Genomic DNA, 19,966 nt, shown 5'->3' on the forward strand with positions numbered 1-19,966 from the left:
GTACTAATTAATGTCTTCACAAATGCATACACCTGTGTAAAACAAATCCATATCAAGATATGCAACCCTGCAAAGCCTATTTACAGTTAATATTGTACCACTACACATAAAATATAAAAACTTTGTATCCTTATAGGCATGTTTACCCCATCCCCTATCCGTTATCTTATAGTTGTCACAGGTCTTACATATTGCATATGTTATAAACTCCACAATAAAATGGAGTTTTATCGATTTTTTTAATCTATTTTATATCTATTTTAAACAAATTAAGAAAAAAAATACTCATATTTATCCATGCTATCATTTCTAAGGCTCTTATTCCTTCCTGAGGATTCAAGTTTCCTTGTAGTATCATTCATTTCAGCCTGAAAAACTTTGATATCTATTACAGTTCAGGTCTTCTGGCAATTAGTTTCCTTTTATATAAAAATGTCTTTGTTTTTCTTCTTAAAGAATATATTTCATGAATACATAATTCTGTGTTGACAGTTTTTCCCCCTTTGGCACTTTAAAGACATTCTTCCACTGTTTCTGGTCTCTGTTGTTTCCAATGAGAAATCAGTAGTAGTCAAATTGTTTTCCCCCTGTGTATAATAATGTCATTTTCCCTCTGATTGCTTTATTTTATCAAATAGTATTTCAGCCTAATTTTCTCTTTCCTTCTCTATACATATACTAGACCTTTTGATGTTGGGTTCGTGAGGCTCTTTTTTCTTTTATTAATTGGATTTTTTCTCTTGATCTATATTCTAGTTCACTGACTCTAGTAATCCATTTAGCCCATTCAATGAACTTTTTTCTTTTAATTACTATGTTTTGTGGTTCTAGAAATTTTATTTAGTTTTTATCATTTATACGTCTGTGCCGAGACTTCCTGTCTTTTTCTTCATTACAAGCACATTTTCTCTTACAATCTTAAACATAGTTATAAAGCTTCTTTAAAATCTTTTTCTGCTCATATCAATATCTAGAGCATCTCAGTGACAGTCTTCTCTGATGTGTTTTCTTTTGTGATTAGATTATATTTTTTGTTTTCTATATGATGTTAGTAATTTAGATTTTTCCTGCACATGGTGAAAAAATTACAGAAACCCTGGGTTCTTATATGTTTCTCTGAAGAACTTTTTTCATCCTGTTGGCTGTTAATTTGGCTGAACTCCCGTTGCAAGCTCTTGCTCCCCTGCAATTGGTGACAGCTCAAATCTCAGTTCATTTCTTTAACCTGGCTGCTCTACTTGGGGTCTTTCCTGTGCATTCATGCTTCAGAGACCAACCAACAGTTTGGGGCAGAGTTTATACATAGAATTTAGGGCTTTTCTCCGGCTCTTTCTTTGCCATTATTTATCTCTTCATTTTTCAGCAGCTGCCATGGCCCCAAACTCTGTCCTACGGTTCAAGTTGGTAAAACTATACGCTCCTGTGATGCAGAATGAGGATTGCCCTCAGGCTGAGAGCTATAAAAATGAGAAACTCACCCACTGCTATTTTCTTTTTCTAAGTATTCTTTCTCTGCATCAGCCTATTTTGGGTTGCTGTCCATTACTTTCAGGTAGTTGATTTTTACATTTTGCCCAAAATTTGTGATTTTATCTGTTGGAGGGCTTGTCTGAAAGAGCTATCTGGCCATCACTTGAAGTAGAACCCTCTCAAATTAGACAAATTTCTTTTTATCACTTCCTATGCTTACTGGATAAGAATTTGTTCCTGTTTATATTTAAAACTAGGTGTGTAAATATTTTAAATGTTCAGTCTTTGAAAAACCTTAATAATAAATGTTTACTATATTAACAATTTATTGTTTCCCAATGGAGATCTCATTGGCTTTGGGGGAAGGATATTCTTCATTATGGGAGACTGCTCCATGCACATAGGACATAAACGTGCCTGAATTTACTCGATACCAGTAGCACTCCTCAGTTATTGTGACATACAAATAATGTCCTCAAAGTTTCCAGGTGCCTGCTGGGGAGGCACACCCCCTAAAGTTGGAAACTTCAAACTCCTTTGAGATATAACAAACTTATATTTCTAAAAGGCAAACTCCCGATGATACATCTGTTTAAAGTCTTTCAAAGCCTCCCTTCTCTCTCCAAAATTAAGTACAGCCTCCTTAGCATGGCATATAAGACCCTTCATAATCTGGCCTTAGATTTTCTTTTTTTTTTTTTACTAAAATTATTAGAGCGAAATTGGTTAATAAAATCAAATAGGTTTCAAGTGTGCGATTTAGTAATACATCATATGTACACTGCATTGTGTGTTCACTTGTGTGTTTCCTTCTGTCGCTAAATATTTGAGCCTCTTTATCCCTATCTACCACACCTCCCCCCTTTTTTCCTCTGGTAATCACTAATCCACTGTCTGTGTTTATGACTCTCTGTTTATTTGTCACGTTTGTTTGTTGCTTTCAGTTTTATATCCCACATATGAGTGAAACCATGGTTCTCTCTCTTATTTCGCTTAGCATGGTAATCTCAAGATCCTCATCTCTAATGACATTCCTCAAATGTAGTCTGGTCTGTCTTTGCCTTTTATAAGCTGTACTTTTTGTGATATCCTTATCTCCCTTCTGTATCTAAAGTTCCCCTATTCATCATCTAAGATCCACCCCGAATATAATTTCATCAAAGCTATCAAAGACTATGTCTCATACATACCACTGGTGGTAATTACTTCTTCCTTTGTGAACTCTAGCACTTTGTAAATATTTTTGTTATATAATCGTACTGTAATTTTCTACACATCCAACTCCTTTATCAGAATGTGATCTTACTAAAGTCAAGGACTGCTCCCAGTCTGTCAGATTTTATTAAAAGGACTGAATTAGGCAAGTGGCAGAGGATTTAGAGAGGAAGAACGCAATTTAAAAATTTAAATAACACTGGAAATTTATAGGATTTAGGGATTTGGACAGTTTTCTAACATGAGGATCTGGTTGTCTTATTATCAAGGATTGCTACTAGGAGAAGCAACCAGTGGAAAGAAATGGAAAACGACCCCAATTTTTGGATATTTTGAATTTGAAAGTATCAATAGAACATTGACTGCAAGTGGAGAATAAGACTAGAACTGAAAACCAGTTGGGGCTGGGTATGTAAGTTCGGGGGTCATATTAGTATTTAAAGTATGTTATGTGAGGTTAAGCATGGGGAAAGACAACTCCTCTAGACAGTGTGTTGAGTAAAAAGAAATACTTAGGAAATAGCCTGGTAACTGATAGAAAAGGAAGAAGTCAGAAAAAGAGGGTTTATTAAAACTGGAAAAGGACCAGAGAAGAATGATATCTCAAGAGCTAGGGAAGGAGAGTTTCAAGAAGGATGTCAAGCTTTCCATGTGATGCGGCCCAAGTAGATAGTTTTTCCCCATCTTCACTCAAGCCATTTTGAGCCTACCTTTTCCACTTGGGGCTGAGTTCTTTGAAGCTAGAAAGTTACAAGAGTGCTAATGGCTTTTACATTGTCTCTGACCAAATACTGCCATACTCAATATGTAATCTGAGCTGTGCTTAAACCCACAAGTGTACTTGTGGTCCACTGCAACTCGGGCTTGTCTACGCCTTTCCCTACTAAGGGCTGTGCTGTTCCAAGCCCAGAACACACCATAGGACCTGGACACTGCGGGTGCCTCATTCCTTCCCATACATAATGACCACTTATGTTTTCTAAGATATAGATTATATTTTTTTAAGAAAAAGAAAGTGGGAAAACGCTGAAAAACTTTTAGAGTCCTCCAAACTTATCAACAGAACTTTTTCTATTACATTCTGTTAAAATTAACACTCTAATCACATTTGTTCTGCTTTCTCTTCTGGAAATCTTGTAACCCCTCCCACAGGTTTCCCTGTTGAAATGTTATCTGTCCTTCAAATTCTCAGACTCTTTTCCTTCCAGGGCAACTTTCTCAATTCCTGCAGGTGGAAATTTTGTTCTTTTATTTCCCTCAGTACCTAACGCAATACTTGGCCCAGAGCAGTTTCTCAGTAAATCCAATTGAATTTTCTTAGCCCTGGTTCAGTTTCTCCATAAGCATATAGAAAGATGGCTTTACTATTTGTACCTTTCAGGTGTACAAAAGTTGTAAATTAGAACATATTAATGTTAATTTTTTAAATATGAATGTAGATTCAACCTATGTATTATTCTAGATATAAATTCATCCCTCTAGGACTTTCTAATTTTAAATATTTGGTTAAATCACTGCTACTTTAAGATTGCCTTTTTTTTAATTTCAGGAATTTAAATCATTGATCTTGTTACTTCTCTAAGTTGATTTTTTATGTTTTTGACAATATTAATGCAGTGCTCAATGAGAGTAAGCTTGTTCAGAAGTCTTAATATTTAAAATAATAACCTGTTTATTCTAATTGGAGTCTGTTTTTCTACTTAAAGTAAACTTTTTCTTAAAGATCACTATAATAACACAACGGCCTACAGTTCCTTTTAAGCATTTATAAATGAATAATGTCCACTTTGGGAAGCCATGCTATGGAAATAATCCAAAATAGAGGAAAAGCAGTAAGTGCACTTTAATCACATCATTGTTTTTAATTAAAGAGGGAAAAAAATAGAAACAACTGGAAAGCCCAGAACTTGAGTCTTTTCTAACAAATAACTAACCAACATTTGAGTATGTACTATGTACCAGACACTATGCTAAGCACTGGTGAAGAGGACTAAAATATATCCTCGAGATGTATTGCTATGAAGCCATGATGTTTATAAATAATATGAGAAAAATTATTTAAAAAGTGATAAATAGTAAAAAGAATATTAAATTATACATATACACATACATACAATTACTATGTAAAACAAAGCAAAAAATTATGAATGGAAAGAAGAGACTAGAATAAAATATACCAAAATATTATGGATAATGGATTTTTTCTTCTTTCTTATTTTAAATATTATTAAGGATTATATATTTTAGGTAGAACAAAATAAATTCATTGAACTAATCAGAAAATAAAGATAAATGGTATCCTTAATTTAAGTAGTATAGTTTCCCCTCAGAATGTTTCCATGATTTTTATTCAAAATTTATTTTATTTTTAAAAGACATTTGGTTGATCTGTGAAATCATATCTGGACAAATGATTTGTTTGCAAGCTTAGAAAAGTGGATTGTTTTATTTTATTTTTGTCTAATTGAATTAAAGACCAACAAGAGAAAGATACCAAATCTTTACTGAGGAAATTTTCATTTGTGAAAAGAAAAAAAATGGCTTTCTCTTTGGCCTGGTTGGACAGGAAGGTTGGATTTAATTTAGAATGATTAATGAGATTTCGTCAGGCTCCTTGACTTCACCACCACTGCAGTTCGTCAGTGCAACAACCTGGGAAACCCGGACGCCACTCTGTCGCCCAAAACCACTCTCTAGGGAAAAAATTAGCTGGCAGGACCAGTGCCAGGTACTTGTCAATGGCATTGTCTCTCGGGTATTGACAGTTTAAAAGTCTGAATCAGAGATATGTATGTTTGGGGGACACGCATACCTAGCATGTTGTTTTCAGTCTCTTTACAAGTGGTTAACCACTTTGAAATATTTAAGTTGTTGATGTTTTTCCAAAGGGAACTATTTAAAGAAAATCTTTCCACAGCCCCTCCTCCCTAACTTATTTCAAAAATTGAACAAACAACTCTAGGATCTCGTTACTTTCTATTTTTTTTATTACTTAAAGAATTAAGATGAAGTTTTTCTTAAATGAAATCATTTTTCACTTTTGAAAACAATTTTTTAACTATTAGCATGACCTGATTTGAAAATCAGGTTTTTAAATTAAGCTATAAGGTTGTGATCTGACTGAATATATCCTTTTTTACTTGCTTGTGCACTCATGCTTAAAAATAAAAATCAATGATACGATTAGCAAAATCGAAATTACTGAATATGGCTAGTTATCAGGCAGTAAATATAATATATATTTTTTTGCTTTGCTGTTTAACTGTAAAAAACGACATTTATCATCTTATTTAAAAACTTGTCCTAATGAGTTTGGGCTAAAGGAATTTCTTCCAACGAACACATAGAGAAGGTCTGAAGGGTGTGGTAGACATCGAGAACTACCTTTGTAGACATTTAGCATAATGTATCTTTGCCAATTTGTATTTTTTTTAAAAAGTACTTTCATATTAAACAATTACTGGATAGTTGTCTCTTCTGAGCTGGGTGAATATGCACAACCTGAGGAGAGAGACCCTCTGCCAGAGCCAGACTCCCAATGAATAGCCACTTGTGCTCCTGCGGTAGGCAGTCTGAAAAACGGACAGGGAAGTGAAGAGGCCCAGGAAAGCTACCCAAGGCTGCTTCTCTTATTGAGAGGACAATAAAAGGAGCAAAATAAAGTAGCTGTGTGTGTATACCAGCATAACTGTTGCCCAGCACATTGTCCTGCAGTGTTTCTTCCAAAGCGAATGTCATTTTCAATTCTGAGGCCATCAAATAGTTTATTGTATTTCTCAAATTCTGAGAAATGATAGATTATTTTCAATGCGTGTGAATGTTAGTGTGATTGCATTGTAGGTGCTGTTTTATTTTTTCCCTAAAAATGGACTATAAAATCAAATGTAGGGAACTGTGTTTATGAAGGAATTCAGTTGTTCATTTTATTTCGCTTTAGAGATTTTTGTTTTTAACTGCATACATAAAAAACCATATATTTCTCTCTTTCCCTTAATCTGGGAACAAAAAAAATAATACGTAGTATTTTCCAAAGTGCCATCCAAAACAAGATTATGGCCATTGTCAATAATAAGCCGGAGAAACGAAAAGCTCTTGAATGAGGCCGCGGCTCCCCTTGGATTAGCTGGAATCCCAGGCCCTGTAACAGCTCTCCCGGGGTGGTATTTATTACCATGATGAAGTTGTGTTAGTTCTGGGTCTGGTTATCAGCCTCAGAAATCTGGTTTTGTCAACTCACCTCAAGCAAATGTATTTTTTATAACATCGATTTTTTTTTTTTAAACCCAGAGCTAAAGGAAATACTACAGCTATAACTTACAAATATGATCAGTACATTCTCTCTTTCCCAGCCTACAGAAAGTTGACCACTTATGAAATCAGAGCCAGGGAACTTACCTGAATCAAATGATTTGTGTTTTGTATCGGACTGAAAGAGCCCAATGCAGCTCCCTCTCAATAGAGATGATTTTACACAATTAGAATTTGATAGCTAAGGTCATATTCTAATAGATATTGCCTATATTTGCTTACGTGTTTCTCTTTATTTTATACTGTTAAGTTGAACAATGTTTTGCCCTTCCCCTCCCCAGTTTCCATTTCATTGACTCAGAATGTTTTTAATATTTTCAATTATTATATCGATTTATTTAAAAATTTAATATCGCCAATCACATTACAGGCATGGCCTGCTCTCCAAGTCACTCTGATGAATTTCATGTTTTTCTTACTATTGAAAGAAAATCTTATTTCTCACATTTCCAAGTTCACTATGGCTCCTAAGTATCTATAATATGCCGTAAATTTAGGGCATTATTTTACATTACAGTCAAGTTTTAATTTAAATATACAAACAAGCATTTAAAGATGGCTCATTCTGTGCAAGGAAGAAATTAACGAGGCACTTTGAAAGAGACAGAAATGAAGATAACTGTTCCCTGTCATCAAGGGCATCAGTGGGAGGAAGGCATCCGCAATCACATGCACTTCTATGATGCTTTGTATATACCACTACGACTTTGCAGAGGTCTGGCAAAGTTATGTGACTTTGTAATCCCATTTATACGGATTAAGAGAGGCAGGCTCCCATTTCATATATCACTAATATTAGTGAATAGTAGAAGAAAATGTGTTAAAAGTTCTTTTTTAAAAAATGTTTTAGAAAGAAAAGAATGAGCAATTAATATTGACTAATTGAGTGTTAAAGGATAAACATTATTTCAATAGGCGTATTCCTTAGTGGGAGAAGAGCATGATCGAAGGCATGGAAACAAAATTGTATGAAGGTTATGGAATAGTGAATAATCTGCCTGAATTCAAGGGTAAGGTATGAGCAATGATTTAATGCTAGAAAATATAGGTTAGAGAAAGAGTATGCTAAAATAGAGAGATGGTACTTAATTTTTGTAGGCAATTGGAGACTTTCATGAAGAAAGGGGTCATTTCTGATCTGGGATTTAGGAAGGTTTTTCTAAAGCCAATTTAGAATATGAAATAGAAATGCAACAGAATCTAGTATATGAAGATCAGAGAAAGGGCTACTGTAATTATGCAAGTGAAATATGAACTTTAGAATTGTTATTGGGAGTGTATGTGATAGAGAAAAGATTTGAGAGACATTTTGGAAGTAAACTATCTTGGTGAATTCCTGGCTGTTGGACGTAAAGAATAAAGAGTTAAAAATTACTCCAAATAGTCTAAAGAAGGTGTTGCTGTTATAGATGAAGGGAACACAAGTGAAGGTCAAGTTTGCTTTGGCTGGGAGTAAAGTAACAAGAGAGGATGTGAATGGAAGAGAATGAATTCCCCTTTGGTCCATTAGATTTAAAGTACAGATAGGACAATCATGTGAAGATATTCAGCAGTTAGTTTGGAAATGTAACATAGTGAAGAGATCGGAGGTAAAAGCCAAGATCACATTTTGGAAGATCCTCACCATAAAATGATAGAATAAACCACAGGAATAGATATGTATGTTGACAATGTCATGATCTCTTATCACAGTACATGTCAAACAACAGCCTTGGATATAGAAATATACTATCCCGTTTCAATTTAAAGAATCTTTCACAATACAATTTTAAAACTAAATAACCAAGGTACTCTCTGTTCAGAAAAGTATCCTCTTGCCAGTCCCATGTCCTTGCCAGGACATGAGGTGTCCTACTTATCAAATATTCTTTTTTTAATGAATAGACTGTAATCGACTCTATAATTGGAGCACGTAAAACTAAAATTATACTAAATTAAATTAAATCTTGCATTAATGATTAAAATATATGCAAATCTGCCCCTATCTCCCACCTGAATATTTCTCAGAGTCTTTAGGAACTCAGGTTTAGTTGTTTTCACTCCTCACTGAGGTTTAGGGTTGCAAAGCATTTTCTGGGTTAGATCTCATTGCCCTCGATTCCTTGACCAGGATGATGCTGTCCCCTAACATACTTATTACAATGAAAGCTCTAAAAGAGCCACAATGGTGCTGTTCTCTGCAGTTCTTACTGTCGTAGAATGTAAAGTGTTCTTAGCAGAAGTGGTAACAGGAAGCCTTTCTTACAAGGCCTAACTGTAGTCTTTGAGGCCCTCCTGATTTTCCTCCACTAATTCTGCCTTTAGCCTTCGGCGCCTAAGTTTCCCCTCAAAGCCCTTCTCTGCATGCAAATCAGCCAGACAGCTCTGGGTCACCAGACTCACTAATTTCTCACACAGACCCACACGGCTTAGGACCACCCCAGTGCTCCTCAGCCTCTCCAGCCAGGCACCTGCCTCATAACCTGGGGAACTATAGAGTTTATTGTCTAAACCAGGACACTTTCGAGAGTGCTAAAATGCTAAACCAGATGGTACTTCAAGACAACAGGCATAAACTAGGAAGTATGGTCACCCTACCCGCGACTATAATACAATGTGATAAATGCAATAATAAAAGTTTAAACACTTTGCAGTGGAAACGTTTTGAATGTAATGCACCAAAGGGTCAAAATTTGTTTCCAATCAAAAACATCTCTAAACTATTTTCCAATTGGCATCGTGATAAAAACCACACCGTTGAACCGGGGATATTTGTACCAAGCCACACAGCAGAGCCCTGGATCTGGAAGGAAATAACCTTTCGACGTCTTGGAAACGGATTTTGTAACTTAGGATTCCTTAGGACAAGCTCATTTTGTGGTTTGGTCAACACCTTAAGGAACTGAGTCTCAAACATCTCTGGAAAGATTGTGAGGATATTTAATTGACAATAATGATAATAAAATAAAAATTATAGATGACATTTATCTTATTTTTCTTTACATTTACTCTGTTCAGGGCTTTATGTTTCTTAACTCATTTAGTCTTCACAATTATACTCTGTGGAGATAAACTTGACTTTATTTAGAGGTCACAGGCTAGTGAGTCCTAGATATACTGGCCACAGTGATACATATATACAGATATATAAATATATATATATTTATCTAAATATATTCATCCCTAAGAAGACCTGGATAAGAGTGTCCCAAAGCAGGCAAAGGCCATAAGGCAAAAACAAGGTTGATCCATGTACAATAGAATACAAGCTCCATGAAGGAAGACACTGTTTTATTTACTTCTCTATTTCTTAAAAGAGTCACTGAAACAAGAAAAAAATTAGTAAATACTTGAAGAATGTGTGAATGAATGAATGAACGAATGATGAAACCCATAGAAAGAGGTGGGCTTAGAGAAGAAGGCAGTTATTGTATCTTGTAGACTCTAATGGTGGTGGAAAGGAATTTGGAAAAATCTCAAACTCTATGTTTAAATCATACCACAAGTATTTCTACGTTCTGTATAAATCATTTTCTAAAAAGGGAAGGCATTTTTTATCTCTTTGGGAGATCTAAAGATGAATAAAGGTCTAATTTTATTTGTGAATAATATCTTCTATTCCAAAGAAGAAATCTGAAATGGTATAATTTTATTTTTCAATGTAAGTGTAAGGTCTCACTTAAGAGATCTCTGGAAACAAACTATATGCATGATCGCATGTATGTATATGTTGACGTGTGTTTGACTACTTGTCAGCATGGATGCTATTCTAAAATGTAAACGTTTTGGACAATATGAGCAATTCACAGTGTGATATCCAAGTTTATGTAAATTCGAATACAATTGACCCAAGGCTTTGTGGGACCCTATGCAAAACAAGATATTCAGACCTTTAGGCAGATTTCTATATTCCACACACCTGAGGGCACGGAGAAATATGGGGAGGAAAGAGGCGACATTTTTTAAGATCACCTTGGGTTTTTGTAGACTGACCCCTGGGGGATGCAGCTGATTCTCTTCTTTCCTTGAAGAGATGAGCCCCTAGCAAGGAAAGCTTTATAAAACTGAACACAAGACACATTATGACCGTTAGCTATTAATTGTAATGCTCAAAAAGAGACATTTTAAATAAAATGTGGTGAAAATTTTTATAGAATTATGCTTCTTTGCAGCAAATTTTGTTCCATATTAATCCATCAGTTTTGCAGACTTTGCCACCTGGTGGATAACCTGAAAACTACAGGATTTTTTTTCCTCCCCAATGATGAATTTCCATGTTCTACAGAAAGAATTGCCTAGGGCAAGAATTTTGTTTTGTTCTTTGGTGCTCCTAGAACAGTGCCTGACACTCAGTAGATAATCAATAAATAGCTGTTAAATGAATGATGATATCATTGGAGGTGTACTCCTTTTGAAGACTTATTAAGGAGAATGTAATTGAAGATATAATTACAGTGTGGTGTTAGGCAAATGTCTATATTATTGGGTTAGAAATATATCTACAAAGTTTACTAGGAACAGGAGATGTCATCATTGCTCTATGTAAACAGATAATGCAGATAGTTTAGTTAAGTGAGAGCCTAACTTTTTCACTCCAACTGTTCTAATTTAAAACTGAATGTACCTTGGAAAATGCCCTTTCTCCTTTCTCTAAAAATAAGCTTTATTCTTGCTTTGCGCTGTGATGCTTACTATTCTCTTTTTCTGAGGCCAAAAATTATGGAGACTTGTTAGCCCTCTTTAAAAGAGTACATATACCTGAAACTAATACAAAATAATACTGAATGTCAACTTTAATTGAAAAATAAAAATCAAAAACAGAAAAAAGAAAAAGAAACGAATATGTATGCATATGTATAAATATGTTATTCTTTTTCAAAATGACATTCCATTCTTCTACTTCAATGAGCCTAAAGTGTTAGTGACTCTGAAACATAGTTCTCCTGGCGTAAAGATTGATGATTTTAAAAAACAGAACAATGATCATAATTTTAAAATAGAGTATTTCTCTGATGTCTTTTTGATTTTAGAAACTTTCTTTTGGACATATTTTAAGAAGCAAAACATATGTTTATGTTTTAGCACCTTAAAATTTGGACTGGAAAAATTCTTTAGGTAATCTACCTCAAATTTCTTTCTTTTTTTTTTTGAAGATTATTTTCCATTCTAAAATCAGCAAAATATGTAAACGTATAACATACAACAATGCATTAGTAGTTCATTAAAATAACTTAATCATTTTGTTTTCAAATCAAGCAGATTTTAGACTGGCAATGACCTAACTCATTTTAATAATATATTGTTGATTACAATCTTGTTTTTTTTTAAGCCAAAATTGTATGTATTCATTACAGAAAACTCATTTATGTCGCATAGAATTAAAGCTCTTCAGAGTTCCTAGTTTTAAACAAATATACATACATCTAAATAATTATTAAATCCGAAGCAAACAATGACCTTATTTTGACAGAGTCTATAGGAAATGCAGCCTTACATACATAACCTACCAAACAACAGAAAATTTAAACATGCCAGCTTTGAAGTAGTCAAAAATTTTTCAGGATGAGAAAGCTACATTATGAATGAAAATATCCACATTTCAAACACTTTGAAAGTGGAAGTTGCTTCTAAGGTGATTTTTGCTGCTTTGAAAAAAAAAAAGAGGTTTAAATACAGTTTTATAATCATTTCTTACATATCTGTTGATTAAGCATAACATTCACATGAACATACAAAATAACATACACAAGAAAAACAAAATTTAGAATAACATTTTGTATTGTAGTATATGTGAAATAATTTGTTTTTTTTCCACTATATCCCTGGGTCAAAGTTTATAGCATTTACTTTAACCAGCTATCTTTCTCATTTTCATAAGGGTCCCACGAGGCAATAGTCATACATTGTTACTTCAGCCTTCACAAAGGCAAAACAGTACAGATCCCTGTACTGTAGTAGACAACACAGAACAGTCCCAATTTCAGTTCCTGTTACATTGACAAGACTCCTTCAGGTAAGGGATTAAAACATTCTTTTATCATTATAAGGTTAGTGACCATTTTAATGGAATAAAAGGATTATTTCTGCTGCATTGGGGATAGGAAGTTTGGGATGTGAATATGTGTGGAAGATGTCTTTTCCCTTTTATGCTTGTTCAGAAGTTCCCTTTAACTGGAATAAAGCTAGCTCTATAATCTCAGATTAATATTTATGATAAATGTTATTGAGGACACAGATTGTATAGCACCTGATCAAAGAAATTTTTTCAACATACTTTTTTTTTTTTAATCAAGAGAAGATAGGTAGGTGATTTTCACAGGCTAAAGTTTTTGCCTTTTAACATCAACCATATAGTGCTACTTATATTTGTTCTATCAGTGTGACTTAAAAAAATTCTAAATTTACTAACCTCACACAATGTGTAACATTTTAAAAATAAATTAGAGTTTCAAAATTAATTCTTCCTGACTTATGTGGGAAAAGATAGTGCAGGTCACACAAATACATATTCAGACATGAAAATTATAGAAATTAGAGAGAAAAAAACAATAAACATAATCTCTAAAGTTGTCAAAAGGCTTTCAAATACCTAATTACTTCAGATTTTACATTTTGATATAATTTATTGTTTAAACGAAAAGATCCCTCATTTGAGAGAGGGGCTTTTAAAAGATAAAAGTAAATCAAGGTAAGTGATATTACAATATGAAAGTTAAACAATAAGGCTTCCATTTTGCTACAAAATACAAGTGAATTACGTTTCATAAAAGTGTAAAATTTATAAATGACATTTCATATGGTCAGATATAAAATGTAAGTTATTTTAGGAAGATTAAACAGCATTTTAATTTTGATTTTTTAATGATTTCTTGCAAATATTCATTTATTACTTTCCAATCCACATCTAGAAACAAAGAAGAAAAAATTATTCAACTCATAAGTTAGTTGTTCTTTCTTGGTTTATGTGGGGTAAATTCTAATTTCATAGAGGGGAATGTATTATGATAATTTCTAAAATATAACTGTGTTTTTAGTGTTTTGCGTACATTCCAGATAGTTAAAAACATTTTGTTTCAAAATAACTGCATATGTATAAAAGCCAAATATACCGTTTGTTGCCGTGGCGTTATAATTTGATAGGGGAGCAATAATTTTTTCTGTAAAGTTAAGTTTTACAACCAAATGTCATCAATTAAAAGCTGAGCCAACGACTAAAAGAACTAAATTTTATTAAACTGGAGATGTGATCTCTTCACTGTAATTGTTCTCATAAAAATTATGTGAGCGTTTTGTATGTGGTTATCCTAAATGTTATGTATGTTCTTTTAAAAACTCTTCGTTCCTTTTTTCCTTTCACTTTAACAGTGTTCTGCCACGTGACTAGCACAAACCATACCGACCCTGTTTCGGCATCTTAGGTGTACCACCGGAGATTCCAAAAGGAATAAAAATTACTAGAAGTAATTTTTATATTTATGAATAAGGGAGGGTTGTGTCCTTTTGAGCTCTGTTGCACCGGACCGTTGATACGTCTTCTCATTAATATCTTCTGTGACTTCCACTAGAACTAAACAAATCGCGTGGCTTTAAAAGATTCTGATCGCCTGGGGGTTGGAGAGGATGGAGTGTCTTCTCTGTCTCCCGCGTCCACTTCCTCTCCCTCCAGGTGTGTATTGGGAGGGGACTATGGGGGGAGTTGTGGGGGGCGGGACGGTGTGATATAAACAGAGGCAAAGTAGGGAAGCGGGGCTAAATCCCTCCAAGATTCCAGGACCTTATCTCCACGGAGCACTTAAGGCCCCACTATCGCATCCTTTATCTCATGGTCTCCCTACTGCAGGGCCTGGTGCGCAGATTGGCGGCTCTGACTCCGTGGCGGGGCTGGGGGTGGCGATGGGGTTCGGCGGTGCGGGTCTTCTCACTGCAGAGAGGGTGCGGGTAAGCGCGTTCCGTCCCATTCTGTTTCAAGACCGTGTCCGCCTCGCTTTCTGGAACCAAGTCGACCACAAAGTTGGAAGAAATAGAGTGAATTGTAAAGGGGGAGAACCCCCACCCTCCCCCAGTCTCGAGAGAAAATCTTTCCAAAACATTGGTGCCTGATTTTACTTAAATTCTTTGCAATCTTTCTTAGCTGCCTGTTTTTGCCTGGAGATGGTTATAAAATGAATTTTCGAACTGTTGGGTTGAGAAAGGAACTAAGAAGGAACCTGGAAGGCTCAAGTCAGCACCCACCGACGTGTTAGGAGTCCCGCGGGCCGCATCCGAGGCGGGCCCGGCGTGTGCTTCGCGAAGTCCGGCGAGGCTGCCGCAGGCGTGGATGAGACAGCCTGCCGAGAGCTTTGAATTGCGAGAGCAGCGCTTCAGGATCTGTTTGCATTAAAAAAGGGCGCGGGGTGGGGGGTGAGGGGGGAGAATATTTGTAACCGGATGAAACCAGTCTCGCTCCTTCATAGAGAGCACAGTTTGGCCGCTTGCCTGGCGCTGGGGCACGGCCACAGCAGCTGCTGGGTTCTGGAGGAATTCAAGTCTTAAAATAAATGATCAAGGATAATTCATTCCCGAGGCAAACGGCCCGTCCCTCCGCCCCCACCCTCAAGGAGATTCTAGTTGAACTTGAGGGCAGATCGTTCCCATCGTTGGCTCCTGGGGCCTGGGCGCGCGGTGGCCTCGCAGCCGCCTGCACCCCAAACGCTGCGGGGCACACGGCCACCAGGACCCGCACCATACTCAGCTTAGACCTAAGCTCCCGCAGGCCAGACGCATCCTGGAATGGACAAGCTTTCAGTTAACCAAGGGGCTTGAAATGGAATCCAACGAAGCAGGAAAAGCTGGAATCTCCGCGTCCTGGGCTGTGGAGCAGCGGGTGGAGAGGCTGGGGAAAGGCGTGCGGGATGGAGGATCGGTCCGCTGGGCTGAGCAGTGCTGCGTTAACTCTGCCGCAGCTCCCAAATACACTCTAACAATTCAGGTTTACGGTCGACTCGTGTCACCAGCACATAAATCACTGTCAGCCGGGACAGCGGGGGCAGAGCGATCCCGCGCGCCCTGGCCACTTCGGCTCTATGCAGGATAACAGCCCCGGCTGGGCGCGAAATTTACCGACCCGGGACTTTTGCCCCGAATCTTTCCACCCGAGTTTCCTCTGTACTTTAGCAGACAAGCAAAGGGTGATGGGGGAGAAGTTTATAGCGAGCCACCGCGACCGCGTCTGCTTGCGATTGTTTTCCAACAGTCAGAGAAGGCAAGAGCACAGCAAATCTCATCATGTGCATGGGTAACCCTGAGCCCATCAAGGTTAAAGTGCCATTCTCAAGGTCACAGAAAGCTCTAGGAAAGCTGCTGTTTGATCCTAGTCTCTTGATTCCCGCTCCTTCCATCTTCCCGAGAATAAGTATACCTGTAAAGGATTCACTATTTACTGTCATAGCAATTTGTTAGTATAATTTTCAATGTGATATTTTCAGTTATCGGCCAAAGAATGTACTTCAGATCTTCTTTCTCATCCTACCTCACCAATTCAGATGAAAGGAATCTCAGGCAACCTCAGACAGATGTCAGGGTACTGGACAACCAGTTCACCTTCCAGCGGGTAACCCACCGCCCATCCAAGTCAAGCAAAGGAATTCTGTACAGAGCCAGGGACTGGGGCAGATGGAGGACGAGGGGGTTGGGCACGGGCTTAGAGAGATGCCACAGCGAGGCAAGTGGTCAGGCAATCAACTTTCACCTTCTCATACACTGCTATTAGAAAAGGGACTGGTTTTCGTCCAGCAAACTCTCCCCTCAGGCGCTCAGGGCTTGACGTTATCGTAATTATTTCTCACTATTCACACCCATTATTTTAGGAAAACACACACACACACACACACACACACACACACACACACACACACCCCTCCACATTTTCAGTAAAGGTGAACTCAAGCCATTTCGGGTTCTCTTTGTCCCTATAGTTTATTTATTTTTTGAAATCTGGGTTGGAAAGTTGGTAGCCCCCCAGAGCATTTATTTTTAAAAAGACCACAAAGTATTGATCTGTTCCCTTTTATTCTCATTCAAATGATCTCTCTCCCTCCTTCCCTCTCTCTCTCCCACCCTCCCTCTCTCTCTCCATCCCTCCCTCTCTCTCTCCCTGTTTTAGTCTAAGGGTGGAAAAGACAGAAACCCCAACCTTCAACTGTCAACTGTTTTCCAAACACCAGATTAATGTTCCCCAGGACTCGTAGTAACGTGACCTTTCTGTTTTCAGATGTGTTTTTTAACATGTAATCGTTTGTTTGTTATGTCTCTCAGTATGGAATAAGGAAAGCAGGGGGAAGGGGTGCCCGTTGCCGGAGGGAGTGAAAAAAATGGTTTGGAGCCCGTTTTTTTTCCCTCCTCAGCACAGGAAAGCTCAAAGCATTCATTTTTGTGTTCAAGAAGATAATCCTTTGGGGTGGAAAAATTCACGATACTGGTATTGAAAAGAAGTGTGAGCAATTGATGAACAACTATTTAAAAACAACATACCTCAAAACAAAAATCTAATAAATGGATTTTTTTTTTTTAATGACCAAGAGTCCTGGAGCACCGTTAATGCTATTTTCTTGATCTAGGTATCTACATGAGAAGTATTATTTTAAATTATTTATCAAGCTTTCACTTATGATTTGTGTTTCTATTTGAACTGTTATATTTCAATAAAGTTTTAAAAATCTAAGAAACAAGAACCTCTGATGTGTGTGTATCTCACTAGATTTTCTAAAATTTATTCATAATAAATGTCCATACCAATACATTTGTTTAGCTGTATTTAAGAAATTTACCAATAATTTGATTTCTAAGTAATAGGTTCTGAATCCAATTGACAATATACTTGAATTAGTTATAGGAAACCAGCATAAATATTGGATAACCGTTTCCAATAAGCAATGAGAGTTTAAAGCTTGTCTTAAGAAATACTTAAAGAAACAAAAACAGTTATTTGGTTAAAAAATAATGACCCAGGGAACATTTGAGATCTTGCTCCCTGTCTTATGTCGTCGGTTAGGCTCAAATTACTCTTATAAAAATTTAAACAAAAAACTAAACTTCATGCTTTAAAATAGTGTAATTGTTTGAAACTAACTCCTATTAGAAAATGTTTTATCTCAAATGAGAATTTTAGAAAGAATCTGACCCATACTCAAAAGTGAATTTCCGCTAGCAGAAAGATGCCAGTTTTAAACTTGTTTTTCCTTTATAAAATATTATTAGGCTGCTTTGACAGTGACTAAGTATTTCACCAAGAACCAAAGACTAAATTGCTCTCTCTGTTTAATCAATAGCTTTTACTGCTGGTATCAGCCTCACTAATGACCCATTGCTATCCTACACTCCATATTTCTTCCTTTCTCTCATCAACCCCTTCCAACTCACTCCAATTTTTCTCCTACCCCGTTCGATTTAGAGAAATTATGATTCCTAATCTAGGAAATTATTTTCCAACAAATCGCTTTGTTGTCGACTCTCACCTCTATCCCTTTCTCTGTGTAATGTGCCCTTTATCACCGAGAACAATTGCTGAACTCTCACTTCCCACATGGAGGCTTCGCTGCCGCTTTGTTTTATAGGCCCTTCCGCGATTTTATGATTGGTTGCTGTGGTTGGAATGTTTATAGATAATAAACAACTAATCCATTTCTTGCCTAATGAATTGCCCCACCCGCGTACCAGTTTAACACCCATAACTAGCTCCAGGATCGATCTGAGCCAGTGAGTAGGGGGCACCGAAACCACCCAACTTCGCTACCGTTTAATATCAAAGCCGAACCACCCAAGGGCAGCAGATAGGTATTTCTCATTTTCCAGGTCCTCTTCCCCACAGGCCCCGACCATCAACTCTTGCACAGCACCCCCGCCCCTCTCCCATCGGTGGAAGGATGAATTCCAGAGGTACTTTCCTTGGCATCTAAAAAAGCGAGAGGGCGGTGCGGAAGCCTAGGCGCGCTGCGCTTGGAGATTGGCTCGCCCACATGGACCCGGCCCTCCTGGGTGACAGGCCAAAGCTGGCGTTTGCAGCTACTTCTAATCTGGCCGGACCAGCCTCTTCAGCCCTCAGCATCACAGACCTAGTAAAAGTTTGAATCGTCCTGGTTCTGAAAGAGGTCCTGCCAGCAGAAGATCCAAAACTTGACGTTTGCAAGGGCGCACGCGCCTGCGCCCCAGAGCTGAAAAAGAAGAGCTGGCGGCTGGGAGCAGAAAGTAGTAGAAGCGCACAATCGAGTTACTACTTTGGAATCAGCCTGAAATAAAGAATATGTACGTTCAAACTCCCAAGAGACCTGGAAAACGTGGAGGCTCTGCCGAAAGCATTGAGATAACAGTGGAAAAAACAATGTGTGAGAGAGTTCTTTCATACACGTGATGGCAGCAGCGGCACTTGGCCATCGGCAGTTGCTGGGGCCAGGCGGTGTGGTGACGGTGCCTGGGGGCCGGGAGGCGCAGCCGGGTCTCCAAGGTGTCCGCTGGTGTTTGAGCCACCGAGAGAACGTTGGTGTGCGCCATGGGACAGTCCCTTTCCATAAGGACCTAGAGCAGGGAAGCCTAAAGAGTCTTCAACCTGAAGGTCCCAGATCAACAATTCTATAACTAGAGCCATTTCCCAACCTCATTTAACAGTTAGCTGTATTTTGCGTGAATAGACTTCCTGTACTTAGACAGTCGTTTGAAAGTCACATTTATGGGTTTATAAATTGAATTTTGCAAAGCTAATGTTTATGCCACCTTCCATCTGAGTCTATTCTACGACAGTTCCCAGGGTCTCTTCTCTCCAAGGAGCTGAGACAGGATCCCTGGGAGCACACACTCTCCTCCCCTACCCCACGGCCCCCAACCTGCGTGTGCTTTTGCTTCCCTTCATTATGAAGAGTAGTTAAAGATGTTGTTGAGTCAGTCAGAATCAATTTTCCTGGGTGGCCTGTTTACCCCAAAATTGTGGGTAGAGGGCACTTCAGTCCCTGTCTGTCTCTTTCAC

The sequence above is a fragment of the Pteropus vampyrus genome, unplaced genomic scaffold, assembly GCF_000151845.1.
Source record: "Pteropus vampyrus isolate Shadow unplaced genomic scaffold, Pvam_2.0 Scaffold53, whole genome shotgun sequence".
NCBI classification, from domain to species: Eukaryota; Metazoa; Chordata; class Mammalia; order Chiroptera; family Pteropodidae; genus Pteropus; species Pteropus vampyrus.